The 14134-nt window shown below is 37.5% G+C and overlaps 1 protein-coding gene across 5 annotated transcripts in view; it reads right to left on the reverse strand.

Annotated features, from left to right (window-relative positions):
• The window catches only part of LRRC4C (leucine rich repeat containing 4C), a 1309626-nt gene that overhangs the window by 22564 nt on the left and 1272928 nt on the right, over positions 1 to 14134 (reverse strand). For 3 of the 5 annotated variants that reach the window (XM_011940746.1, XM_011940744.1, XM_011940747.1), the window contains one exon: positions 4369 to 4420. The exons of 1 other annotated variant lie outside the window; for it this stretch is intronic. The gene's annotated coding sequence lies outside the window, so the exon portion shown is untranslated. Of the gene's footprint in view, positions 1 to 4053; positions 4155 to 4368; positions 4421 to 14134 lie in introns of those variants that run through there. One more of the 5 variants, XM_011940749.1, reaches the window with a different exon arrangement.

Consider the following 14134-nt stretch of genomic DNA (forward strand, 5'->3'; position numbering starts at 1 on the left):
TTGTATTTTTAGTAGAGACGGGGTTTCACTGTGTTAGCCAGGAGGGTCTTGATCTCCTGACCTCGTGACTGCCCGCCTCAGCCTCCCGAAGTGCTGGGATTACAGGCATGAGCCACCACACCCGGCCCATCCAGAGAGACTTTTCTTACCTACTCTCTTCAATCCCAAGGCTACCAAGATGATCTGTGAGGGCATGGAAGAAAAATACTAAAACTTCTATTTGTAATTAACTTTCATCTAAGAACTAGTAAAGAAATGCAGCTTCACCAATTTTGTAATGTTGCCATGCATCATATAACTTATGGAGGAATCCTGGGGAAAAGTGGGAGTTCCAGAACAGAGGGCTTGCCTGCAGCACCATTACTTGATCGCACTTTCAGTACACTGTGACATATTGCTATTTCTGTGTGGCAGGATAATTGGCTTTAGAGACTATATTACTTAGTTTTAACTGAACTAGCACTCACCAAATGGACATAATAGCTTAAGGTTCTTCCAAAGATAACATGGAATCAATATTCTTTCTTTTTGTTTTGTTTTTGATTTTGCTTTTGTTGAGAATCAATATTCTAATAATAAGGCAAGTATAAGCATACAACAACAAAAAAGATAGAGCTATCATTTTTATCTCCAATATGAGCTCTTTGAAACAACAAAATTTTAATTTAAAGAAGTATTTATTTTGATTAAACCTGTACACCTATGTATGCACGTGGGCACGTGTGTGTGTGTGTGTGTGTGTGTGTGTGTGTGTGAGAATAGGAACTATCACTTTTACCAGTAATCATGTCCTATCAGACTCTTGTCCTAGCTGCACTCTCACACTTCCTCTTCCTAGTAACCTAGTAATGAATTCAGCACGTGTCAATCAACATCGCTGATTGATATCTGGATTTTTATTTTTATTTTTTTGCTTTTTCTCTTCACTTCACCCCTTTACTCTAGCCAGCAACATCGGCATATTGTCGCACAAAGTCATTGCCTCATTTATCCCTGAAATTGAGAATTACATTTCCACATGTCCCTTCAGATCCAAAAAGAATGACCTGGAAACAGGATTATTGCAAGAGACTACCCTCTCCTTGCCTCCTTTCCTTCTTCTTGACCAAAAGTGTCTTCCTCTCACATTCATTAGAAAGAGGAGTTAATATCTGTTGGGTTTTAGCCTTAAAAGCTGTGAATATAGGATCCAAATTAAGAACAATGGAGTTGGAAACTTTAATTATAAAAAGGACCCTGGGGAATTAGGTAAAACCTCAGCTTCTTCATTCACTATATTAAAGATCTCTCCTTTTTCCTAACCTATAAAACGTGTGTGGTAGCATCTGTCTTTCCTTTCTCATTGTTATCAGGATAACTTGAGATAGTTTATGAATTGTAAGATCATTTTAAACTATAAGTATTAGATAGACTTTGGGGATCAATCATTTTCAAACTTTGAATTCACACAAAACCAAAACAAATCAGAAAAGTGAGGGGAGGAAAGGAGACAAAGAGATCAAAAAACAAGGTGTGCTTTCCATGACAGGCACTAACTTACATACACAGTTTTATTTCATTCTCACAACAACCCCATGAAGAACATTAGGAGCCAGATGCTCTGTAAGTTTGTCACTTAACCCAGATCACACAATTAGTACTGTCCAAACCCACCTCCTTTTAGCCACTGTACCGTGTAGACATATCTTCTGCTAGCTATGTAAATTTGGATAAGTGATTTTTTTTTCTTTTTCCCTTTTTTTTTTTTTCAGAGACAGAGTCTTGCCTGCCACTCAGGCTAGAGTGCAATAGTGCGATCATAGCTCACTATAACCTTGAACTTCTGGGATCAAGTGATCCTCTACCTCAGCCTCCCTTCAAAGTAGCTGGACTATAGGTGCATGCTACCACACCTGGTTGCTTTTAAAATTTTTTATAGAGATGGGGGTCTTGCTATGTTGTCCAAGCTGAATGACATATTCTTTTGGCAACTTGTTTTCCTCATTTCTAAAGGGATGAAGACTAGCACTACTACTACGATGTACTAGCTGTAGTCTCACATCTAATCCTAACCAAACCTCATGGCTTGGAAGTGCTCCTATCAATTTTGTCTTTGAGCAACCAAGACAAAGCATTAAAGTACCATGTTTAAGGTTTTACAGTCACTCTGTGGTGGGGCCTGAACTTGAACTGCCAGCTCCAGATTCATTTTCCTTCCACATGCTATCTGGCAGTGAATTCTGTAGGGTTAACTAGAAAACATCAGTAAAAGTACATAGCAAAATATATGTTGCACAGTAGGTACTCAATATATAGTACATTTTATCTTTCCTAAGTAAATTCTTACTTTCTCTTGAATTATGATCAGCACACAGTTTTTATTCTCTGGGAGGAAAATAAGGAATCGGGAGAAATATAAGTCTGGGTTGAATAAATAAAGAGCAAGCCACAGCTGGATATGAATGTGGATTATGATACACAGACTACAAACTTTCAAGTGACAGCCAAGAGTTCCTTCTTACCAATGTGTGCTATCTTAGTAAACTTCACTCCCAATTCTTTCATTTTTGAAGAAAAACATTTCCAGCTAATAACACAATTACACTTAAGTGTCAGAGCCCATTTGAGTATTATTGCATTTGTTAAATCTAACTAAGTCCAAATTACTTCCTCACTGCTAATAAGAGAAAGAGAGGGAAGAAGAAGAGGAGGAGGCGAGAACTGAGGGGAAAATGGTTTCGGAGGGTTAAAGGAAGAAAAGACACATACACAGAGTACTAGAGAGAAAAACAGTGAGCTATCAATGCTGCATATAGCCTCAAGTCCAATAAATGTCAGTTAAACTTGCTGCTCACAGTTTCTATGGAAACCCCTTAAGTTAGGAGTGGAACACAGACATTTTTTGGACTGCATTTCACAAGCTGTTTATTTAATTATGATGAAACATGAGATGGTTAGGGACAATACTATTATCATACTGATAGCATTTAGAATTCAACAAATAGGTATGGCAAAATAAAAAGTTGATTTCTTTTTTTAAATCATTAACTCCATGTGCATTGCATACGAATAAAACTCATCTTGTGTGTGTGTGTGTGTGTTTTATGGGACTTCACACTTTATTTCCTTCAGGCGAACCCCAAATTAGTCAAATGACATTCATTAAAAGGGAATTCTTCAGAGGCCTCATGCCAATTCTACCCCCACATGCCCAGTGAACAAAACCAAGGTCACAGCGTATTTTCAATTAAACCCAAGATAGCACCAAAGTGCAGCACAGCTGGGAAAACAAGCACGTTATTGCCCCATAGATCATTTGTGAGCAATGAATAGGTCTCTGGTGTTTTTCTGTTTTATAGGTATTTGAATATAAAACTAAAGAAAATAGCTTCAGATTAGCTTTTGCCTTCCAAAATAAACAACTACTGTTAGGGCCTTACTCCTGGGGGTCTGAAGAAACACGATGTGAGGCCATCACTCTTCTGTCTCTGATGGCTGAAAATCACTTGCTTAGGTATTAATTTGGCTGCAGGAAACCATCTAATCGATGAACTCATTTGCACCTTTGTTTTTTCACTAGACGAACATGTAGTTTTCCTCCTATTATGTGTCAGTCACTGTACCAGGGACAAGGGAGACAAGAAGGTTAAACTCCAGTTCCTGCCTTAATAATAAAGTTTTTGGAAGGAAGTGCATTAATTTTGTCAAATACTTATAAAGGGCCAACTATGGCTCATAGGTACTAAGTAGCTAAATAAGTTAGAATCCTGCCTTCAAGGAGATTACAATTTAATGACGATACAATAAATCACAGAGCAAAGAGTCAGTGTTCCTACCTCCTGCTACCTTCTCATCTTATCTCTCTGAAGATAGGACTACCACTCATGGGAACTATGCTACATAAGGGAAATACGTTTATGTGTATGGGATGGTTTGCTGGTGGAGGATGGTGTAAAGAGGGAGCTTCAGAAATACTGCCACGGGAGAACCACATTTCCAGTTCCGTCCATAATCCACTAATACTCTTATAAAATATTTAGCCCATAAAATATGACTGAATGAGGAAACACTCACCAGATAAGTGAATCCCAAGGAAAGTCATCTCTTGAGTCAAGCAGGGAACATGAGGCTGTTTCTAAAGTGGCAAAGAGAAACACAAGAAATTTGCAAATATGACTCAGTGGATATGTCTTTTCTACTATATTGCAGCTTATATTTTGAAATTCAGTAGTGGTTTGCAGTGGCTGGACTTCCCACAAATTGCTCGTGCTAGCAAAACCAGTCATTGCCATTATCAGATTTGACAGTGTTTAATGAGTCATTTCATATTAGCTGCAGTTGTAGTGTTCAGCATACCGTGGGAAAGATTTAGTATGAATCATCACCCACCTAGCGCTCCACTGGGGTCTCTATGCTGTAAATAGGCAGTGCGTTTGCCAATCTAAAAAAAAAAAAAAAGAAGAAGAAGAAAATAAAAGCATCTATTAGAATAATTCAGGACAATTCTTGATCTGCCACCACCACAACCACTACCACAGACACCACTGATGACATTTATTGAATTGCCACTGTATTTTAACACTATCCTGGGCAGAAAGCCAAAGCAACTCTCTTAACTACTGGCCATTTTGAACAATGCATTTTATAATGCCAATAAAAAAATGCATTTGGATTCAGAAGAAATGTAGTCTATACTTGGTTCTGACTTATTAGATACATGACCTTAAGTAAGTCACATTTTCTCTCTGATCTAGTGTCCTGATCAGAACCGCATCATAAGATTAAATCAGATAATGCATTATAATGATGGATAGGAAACAGTTAAATAGAAAACTCCATTATTAAAGTCAAATGGGATGTTAAGAGTTTGACACAGGCATCTGCTGCAAACTGTATTTGGGATTGCCCACCACCAACACCACATCCCCAAACAAGAAAGATAGAAAATCTTTCCTCGCCCTACACATCTCTCATTTTACCCCACTACTCCTGTGGCACTGGCAGAATAAAAATTAGAATCTGAGACTGAGGGAATGCACAGTACTTAAAGCAAAGAGATCCTAAGAGACAGAGCTCACATTTTACAAAGTATAATGAAGTAAAAGAAACTTTCTGTAATTCCAACAAATGCAGGTCATCCAACATTGGAAATATAGTTGGTATGGACTGTACAAAGAGGAGACCCAGAGCAACTGCAGATAGAAAGATCCCTCACAATTAGTAATCAAGATCAAGGGACTGACATGGATATTAAAATCACCAAGAAGCCTATCAAGAGTTAGTATGGAGAGAACAACAGGGAGGCAGATGTTAAAATCTTCAAGTGACAAGGAGGAGTGAAGCCCACGGCTATGGCTGACTCCAACAAAAAGTTGTTAGCAGGTGGTATAATCTGACAGTGTAAGCTTCACAGCTGGGCATTTTACTGTATTAGATGATTTTTTTTGGAACAGACAACGTAAATAAAAATGCTTTCTGAATGTCATAGCAATATATCACTAATGAATGTTATTATTACGCAAGTAAAACTGAATATGATCAAAATTTATTTTAGAGATGATCTGTGGATTTTCCGTCCATAGGTTTAAAATAAATGGATAACTCAGCCAGGTGCAGTGGCTCACACCTGTAATCCCAGCACTCTGGGAGGCCGAGGTGGGTGGATTACCTGATGTCAGGAGTTCAAGACCAGCCTGATCAACATGGCGAAACCCTGTCTCCATTAAAAATACAAAAATTAGCCAGTGTGGTGGCATCGCCTGTATTCCCAGCTACTTGGGAGGCTGAGGCAGGAGAATGGCTTGGACTTGGTAGGTGGAGGTGGCAGAGAGCCAAGATCATGCCACTGCACTCTAGTCTGGGTGACACAGACACAGTGAGATTTGAAAAAAAAAAAAAAGAGAGAAAAAAAACCTCAATCTTATAAAATGTTTTCCCGTATCTCATGGTTTCAAGAAGTATTAACTACTCTCCAACAGGATATATGAAATATGAATTGGAATGTAATGTGCCTGAGATTTATAACTTTAGAGGAAGGCCATAGGTAACAATTAGTGTGTTAGAGAGGCAAAGAAAAGGTGGGAAGTGAAAACATGTTTATTGCTAAATCAAATAGCCAGTTCTCAATTTTCATATTAGGCAAAAATTATTAATGTTTGACATAATGATCACTCTGTCCTTTATGAAACACCTTTTTCACTTGACTCCTATGAAACAACTCCCTTGCCTCTCTTCTTGCCTCAGTGATATCTCTGCTCAACATCCACTGCTAGTTGTGTCTTGTCTCACAGGCCGATGAACCTTGGAGAGCCCCAGGTCTCAAATCAGTGGATCTCTTATTTATCTACACACACTCTCTAGGTGATCGTATAATGCTTTTAAACACCATCTACAAACTGAAGACCACCAAACTTAAATCTTCAGCAGACTCGCAGACTTGTATGTACTACTACTTATTCAAGACCTCCACTTGGAGGATTCAAAAATCAACCTGTCTATAGCCAAACTCTTCATTTTGATTTAACCCGACAAAGACTTTTTCTAATGGCAGTTGCATTCATTCATTCATACAACTAAGCATTTTAAGCTCTTACTGTGTGCCAAGCACCACTTCAGGAATGATTTTTCTAGTAGCTCAGGCCAATGTCTACCTTGAAACTTTTTTTTGGTTTCATACTCTCTCTGTTTGGATTGTATCACCTCTATACCTTATCACCTTTATATCCTATCACCCATGTATTGGAAATTCTGTGTATCAGTATTCTGGTTTTTTCTCCAAACACATCTATTGCTTTGTCTTGGTCCAATTTCTATCTGGATAACTGGAGTATTCCATAGCCTCGTCCAATATCTGGGTTTCCTGCTTCTAATTTCTCCACACAGTGGAGGGATCCTATTTGAATTAGAGTCAGATCATATTCCTTCTCAATGCTCAATGGCTTCTCACAACACTCAGAGTAATATTAAAGTCCTAATGGCCATTCATAATTTTTTTTCCTGCATCTCTCCTGCTTGTTTGATCTCATTTTCCTACAACTATCGCTCATATTCACTCCACTCTGACCACCACACTGGCTCCTGATTGTTTCTCCTGCACAGCAAGCATAGTGCTTTCTCAGGAGCCCTGCACATGGTGTTCATCTGCCTGGAATGTCCTTCATCCAGACAGACCTATACCTATGCCTGCACTCCATGACAATAGTGCCACCTTTCATGCAAATACCTGTATACTTTGCTTCTTCACTTCCTTCAGGGCTCTGCTAAACTTGCTCAGAGAGGTCTTCCCTGGTTATGCTGCTTAAAACATAACCACCCTTGTTCTCATCATTCTCTGTCCCCTTATTCTGTTTTATTTCTGTTGATAAAACATCTCAAAAGTAGAGATAACATGTACATATTTATTTTCTGTCTCCTCCAACTAAAATATGAGTGCCCAGGATACGGAGTTTATATGATTTGTTTATTGATGAATCTCCAAAAGTAGCCCGATTTTATAGGTGAGGAAACTAAAGCTCAGAGAGATGAGTGCCTTCCTTGAGGGCTTTTCTGGAGAAAATGGGGATTACTAAGTAGGAAGGAGAGTATAAACATGGGGGTGGTAACGATAGCTAGATCAGAGCTGTAAAAAGTACAGCAGTTAAGTTCATAAATTCTATCATCGGAGATAGTCATTTTGTGACTTGCGGGAAGTTATATAAATTTTTAGGTTTCAGTTCCCTCATCTGTAAAATTAGAGTGATAATAATAGAGTCAACTTCAAAAGGTTGCTCTAAACTTGAAATGAGATGATACCCATAAACCAACAAGCCTGGCATGTCATACGTTCTCTAATAATGGGAATTATTATTATCTGAGAGTTAATTTCTTTGAATTGTATGTACTTTTCTAAATTCTCCTTCATTAAAAAAAATGCTGAGCATAATTATCCATTTGCTACCAGCAGACCCTTCATTCACTATTTATTGAGCACTGCTCGAAACACTTACAAATGGCTAAACAACTCATCTACTTTTCTAAAATGATTATTTAAGGCCAAATGTGGTACTCATCCCCGAATGTATTATTAAGCCTGGACTTGGGAAAATACAAATCAAGGTGATTATCCTCCTTGATCTTTTACATAGCACTTTGTTGAAAGGTGTTGTTGAAAACAAGACTGGTAATAAGAAAGATGATGATGAAGATTGTATTTTTTGTTAATATTATAAATTATAATTTGAAAAATTGTTTCATGTGAATTATCCTATCTGACCCTCAACAAATATAGGAGGAAGGCAAACGAGATTATAATTTTCATTTTGCAGTTAAGAAAGTTAAAGTATAAGAAAGTTAAATAATGTTGTTAAGGTTTAAAAAAAAAGCCCTAATATGTGATGAGTTAATATAAGAAGTCAAATATTTGAAGCCTTAGGCTAGTTATCTGCCTATTACACGGTCTTTTAACACAAGGTAAATAGGAGGTATTTTCTGCAATGAATCCTTCCAGGTTGTTTAAATTTATAGAGACTCATTCTTCTGTGTTCCTTTAACACATTGCACTTCTATGTCCATTGTGAGAAGAAGGGAAAGAACATTTATTGATCAACTATCAACCAGTGTGCTACTTTTCTATCTCATACTTGCTTGCTTATGTGTCTTTCTGACTTATTAGACTGCATGCCCCACTAGGGCAGCCAACATATTCCATTCCATGGGCATGCATACACCGCAGTACCTGCTGTGTAATATGTGTTCAATAAATGTTTCTTGAATAAGATAATGAAATAGTTTATTTGGTGAAATAAGCTTACATGTAGAAAAAAGCAACTAAAGCATATCCCAAAATTTAAATTATATAATCAATTAGCATGATTACAGAGAATCTCATCAAATTGCCATCTCCTAGGTCAAAAACTGGTGACTATCAACAGTTTTATGTGGTTCAAAACAATAGTTTCCAAAGAGAAATAATGATTTTAGAAACGCCCAGTTGGCCAATCAAATTTCTAGGATCTGTGGAAATCCTTTTCGGCTTATGTCTAGTTACATAAACTTTTATGTCCCAACCAAGGGGGAAAAAGCCAATACTTTTATTTCAATGTAAATTCTTCTAACCTCAAACATTCAATTTGTGAATGGGTAATTAAAATTAAAACCGGAACAGTTCATTCAGTTACTGAGTTATAAAGGGGTCTTATCTATTGATTACCTATAACAGGGTCTACAAGCTAGAGCAGAGAATTCATCCATTTGCCTTACCATAGCTTAAAATCCAGTCATGCCGCCATTTGTACAATACGGAAAGATAAAGTGTCCATACTGTTTTCTCTAATATAGCAGTTTAAATATTACCACTTCTCAACAGTTCTCACTTACTCCTTTCTCATTTAACTTGTTCACAGAAAAAAAAAAACACTTTATTATTATTTTTTCCATAGTGTTTGCTTCATTTTGATATTTATCAGTATAAGGACCAGGAGGATATTCTTTTAATCAGTGCATTGTCACTGCAAAGCTCTATGCTGGGCATATACCAGGAAATGGATTGTTTAAATTAAATGCATATCTGTAGACATAGATGAAGTTATAAAGGCTACCAAATCATCTCTCTAGCTGCTAGAAGTATCCTAGTTTAATAGGAGAGAGCAAAGTATATGGGGTAGGAGATGGTACATATAAAATGTCCTTGATTTTTAAGTAACAGTGCCTGATTGACCTCTTGCTCTAACCGATCTGACTCTCCAGTCTGAAAGGACACATGATAGCTGTGCTCTCCTGAAATGTGGCATTTATCTTCATGAGTGTAGTGATGAAGGATGGATCAGGACTGGAACAGTCATCAGTGACTTATCCCATCTCTTTTCACAAGTGAAGATAAAGGACACAAAATATCAGCCACTGTGCATTATATATATTTATTCCACATTTATGCCCACAGACACAAACACACTATAGACCTTTTCCTCAACCTGATTGTTTGTCATTTTCAAAATATACACCTAACAATAACAAAAGCAAAGCTAGGGGAAAGTCAGAGAGAGTGAAAAATGCTGAAATAACTTCTATGAGACAAGCTATACCCTGTGAGGGGATGCCTCAACAGACCCTGTCTATAGGAACTCAAAAATGGCTGTAAGCTTTAAAATACAATATCCACATGTCTCTGTTTTCATTAAGCTAACTTAGAAAATAGTCACAAAGAGCCCCGAAGGATGCTGCATAAAGACACTCTCCAACCTGCAGAAAATCAGGAAAATGGTGTTCCTGACGGAGTGGCTTCTAAGACCTTCCCGTCATCTAAAAATAGTCCTCCTGGTTTACATTATTCTAAAACAACATTCCTTATCCTCAGATGATATGCTTTCCTTAATTTCTGAGTTGGACTAAGACATCCTCATTAAGCTTCTTAAACTGATAATAAGGTAGACAAGGCATAAAAAGTTGAATAATGACACCATGAGGGATGGAGTTCCTGCTCAACACTGGTAGCTAGATACTGTGGGAACTGTGTCAGCCTGGCATTGGGTATAGCACTTTCTACGCTGCAGTGGTATAGCACCATCAAGAGCACACAGGATCAGATTAAGTCATTGCTTTCAAACTTAAACTTTACTTAAAGTGGGTCCTGTTGGGAAGGACCTAGTCTCCTAGATTTCATCCACTAGAAAATGGTTATGTCTAGATGATCAGAAAGCCAAGTGTTCTCTTTACCAAAGCAGTTGGGAACTGTAGCTCCTGCCTCATGTTGCAAGTGTCTGACTTTTCCCCAACTTCATTAGCCCTTCTCTCCATTTAATAGTGGGTACTGACCTCCACTTGCAGGTAGAACAAATCCTGGCCATCTTGTTAGGCCTAACTCTCACACAGCCTCATGACATCATTACTGATCTTAGGCTTCAAAAGTTCTACTCCTTACCCTATATGACTTTGGGAAATTTTTCCAATTTGGTCCCAAGACCACACCTCCATATTTATTTCAGATCTCTTATAGGATCCTTGTCCTGTCGCGTAAATCTAGGTCTTTTTATTATAACATATCCAATCTCCCAGTCCCTCAAAAACTAAGAACCTGGCTTGCTGCTCAAATTCCTAGATTCCAACCTTATCAACATAACTGCCTCCAGCACTGATAGCCTTTCTTCTACAATTTTGTTCTTATTCAACATTAATTAATATCTTACTTAATAGCAGAGACTGTTCTAGACACTGGGGATTCTGCAATGAATCAGATAGTGAACACCTCTCACTTCATGGGGCTGACTTTTTGTAAGTTAAACAGATAATAAATAATTTTAAAAAAAGATGAGGTAGATATAATTGTTGAGATGAAAAGAAAATAACTAAAAAACAGAATGATTGAGAGGAAACTTTATTTTTTCTTTTCCTTTTTATGTAACTTTTATTTTAAGCTTGGGGTACATGTGCAAGTTTGTTATATAGGTAAACTTGTGTCATGGGGGTTGCTGTACAGATTATTTCATCACCCAGGTGTTTAGCCTAGTATTCATTAGTTATTTTTCTTGATCCTCTCCCTCCTCCCACCCTCTACCCTCTGGTAGGCAAGTGTCTGCGTTGTTCCCCTCTATGTGTCCATGTGTTCTCATCATTTAGCTCCCACTTATAAGTGAGAACATGCAATATTTGATTTTCTGTTCCTGTGCTACTTTGCTGAGAATAATGGCCTCCAGCTTCACCCATGTCCATGCAAAGGACATGACCTCATTCCTTCTTATGGCTGCATAGTATTCTATGGTATATATGTACCACATTTCCTTTATCTAATCTACTGTTGATAGGCATTTAGGTTGATTCCATGTCTTTGCTATTGCGAACAGTGCTGCAATGAACATACAAAGTGCATGTGTCTTTATGGCAGAATGATTTATATTCTTTTGGGTATATATCCAGTAATGGCAGTGCTGGGTCAAATGGTGTTTCTGACTTTAGGTCTCTGAGGAATTGGCACGTTGTTTTCTACAACGGTTGAGCTAATTTACACTCCCACCAATGATATATAAGCATTCCTTATTCTTCACAGCCTCACTGGCATCTGTCATTTTTGACTTTTTAATAACAGCATTCTGACTGGTATCAGATGGTATCTCACTGTGGTTTTGATTTTCATTTCTCTAATGATCATTGGTGTTAAGCTTTTTGTCATATGCTTGTTGGCCATGTGTATATCGTTTTTAAAAAAGTGTCTGTTGATGTCCTTTGCTCACTTTTCAGTGGAGTTCTTTGTTATTTTCTTATAAATTAGTTTAAGTTCCTTATAGATGCTGGATATTAGACCTTTGTCAGATGCATAGTTTGTAAATATTTTCTTCCATTCTATGGGTTGTCTATTTATTCTGTTGGTAGTATCTTTTGCTGTGCAGAAGATCCTTATTTTAATTAGATCCCATTTGTCAATCTTTGCTTTTGTTGCAGCTGCTTTTGGTGTCTTCATCATTAAATCCTTGCCTGTTCCTATGGTCAGAATGGTATTGCTTAGATTGTCTTCCAGAGTTTTTATAGTTTTGTGTTTTACATTTAAGTCTTTAATCCATCTTGAGTTAATTTTTGTATATGGTGTAAGGAAGGGGTTCAGTTTCAATCTTTTGCATATGGCTAGCCAGTTACCCCAGCATTATTTATTGAATAGGGAGTCCTTTCCACATTGTTGTTGTGAGCTTTGTCAAAGATCAAATACTTATAGGAGTGCAGCATTACTTCTGGCTTCTCTATTCTGTTCCATTAATATGTCTGTTTTTGTACCAGTACCATGCTATTTTGGTTACTGAAGCCCTGTAGTATAGTTTGAAGTTGGGTAGTGTGATGCATCCAGCTTTGTTCTTTAAATGCCTTGGCTACTTGGGCTTTTTGTGGAGGTTGGGGGGACAGGGGTTCCACATGAATTTCAAAATAATCTTTTCTAGTTCTGTGAAGAATGTCATTGACTGTTTAATCGAATATCATTTAATCTATAAGTTGCCTTTGGCAGTATAGCCATTTTAACAATAACGATTCTTCCTGTTCATGAGCCTGGAATGTTTTTCCATTTGTATATGTCATCTCTGATTTCATTGAGCAGTGTTTTGCAGTTCCCGTTGTAGAGATCTGTCATCTCCCTGGTTAGCTGTATTCCTGGTGTTTTATTCTTTTTGTGGTAATTATGAATGGGATTATGATCCTGATTTGGCTCTTGGCTTGACTGTTGTTGGTATATAGGAATGTTAGTGATTTCTGTATATTAATTTTGTATCCTGAGACTTTGCTGAAGTTGTTTATTAACTTAAAGAGCTTTGGGGCTGAGACTATGGGATTTTCCAGACACATGATCATGTTGTCTGCAAGCAGGGATAGTTTGAGAGAAAACTTTAAATTGGTGGTCTGGTAAGGTCCCTCTGAAAAAGAGATGTGTAAATTCAAGAATGGCAAGAAAGAACTTAGACATAGAAACACCTGGGAGAAAAATATTCCAGGAAGAGAGAATAGCTAACATAAAGTCTTCAATTTTTAAGGAGCATATTGTACTTAAAGAATAATAAGGGAAAGAAAGAGGCCAGTCTAGTAGATATAACAGGGGTAAGCAAAAGAGTCAGAGATGTGACTGGCGAAAGTATTAGTTTCCTGTGGTTGCCACATTACCACAAATTTGATGATATAAAACAACAGAAATGTATCCTTTGCAGTTCTGGAAGCTGGAAGTCTGGAACTGAGATGCTGTCAGGGCTGTACTCCTTTCAAAAGCCCTAGGGGAGAATTCTTCCTTGCCTCTTCCAACTTTGGTGGCTCTAGGTCTTCCTTAGCTTGTAGCTACATGACTCCATTCTCTTCCTCAACTCCTAAATGGCCCTTCTTCTCTTCTCCCAGTGTCTCTCCTCTGTGTGTCTCTATGAGGACATTTGTCATTGTATTTGGGGTCCACCTGGATAATCCAGGATGATGAAATTTCAAGATCCTTAATTTAATTATGTACACAAAGACTGTTTTCTCCAAATAAGGTCACATCTGGCTTCTGGGGGTTAGTACGTAGATTTTTTTCTGTAAAACCATTCAACATATTTCAGAGAGCTAGGCCTTGCAGGTGAGGTAAAGCAATTTCTTTGTATTCTTTATGCAATGAAAAGTTCATAGAGAATTTTACATTTGAAAACAATAATTTGATTTAGACTTATTTCTTTTTTTTTTTTTT

This window comes from Colobus angolensis, unplaced genomic scaffold, assembly GCF_000951035.1.
Source record: "Colobus angolensis palliatus isolate OR3802 unplaced genomic scaffold, Cang.pa_1.0 Scaffold192, whole genome shotgun sequence".
NCBI lineage: Eukaryota > Metazoa > Chordata > Mammalia > Primates > Cercopithecidae > Colobus > Colobus angolensis.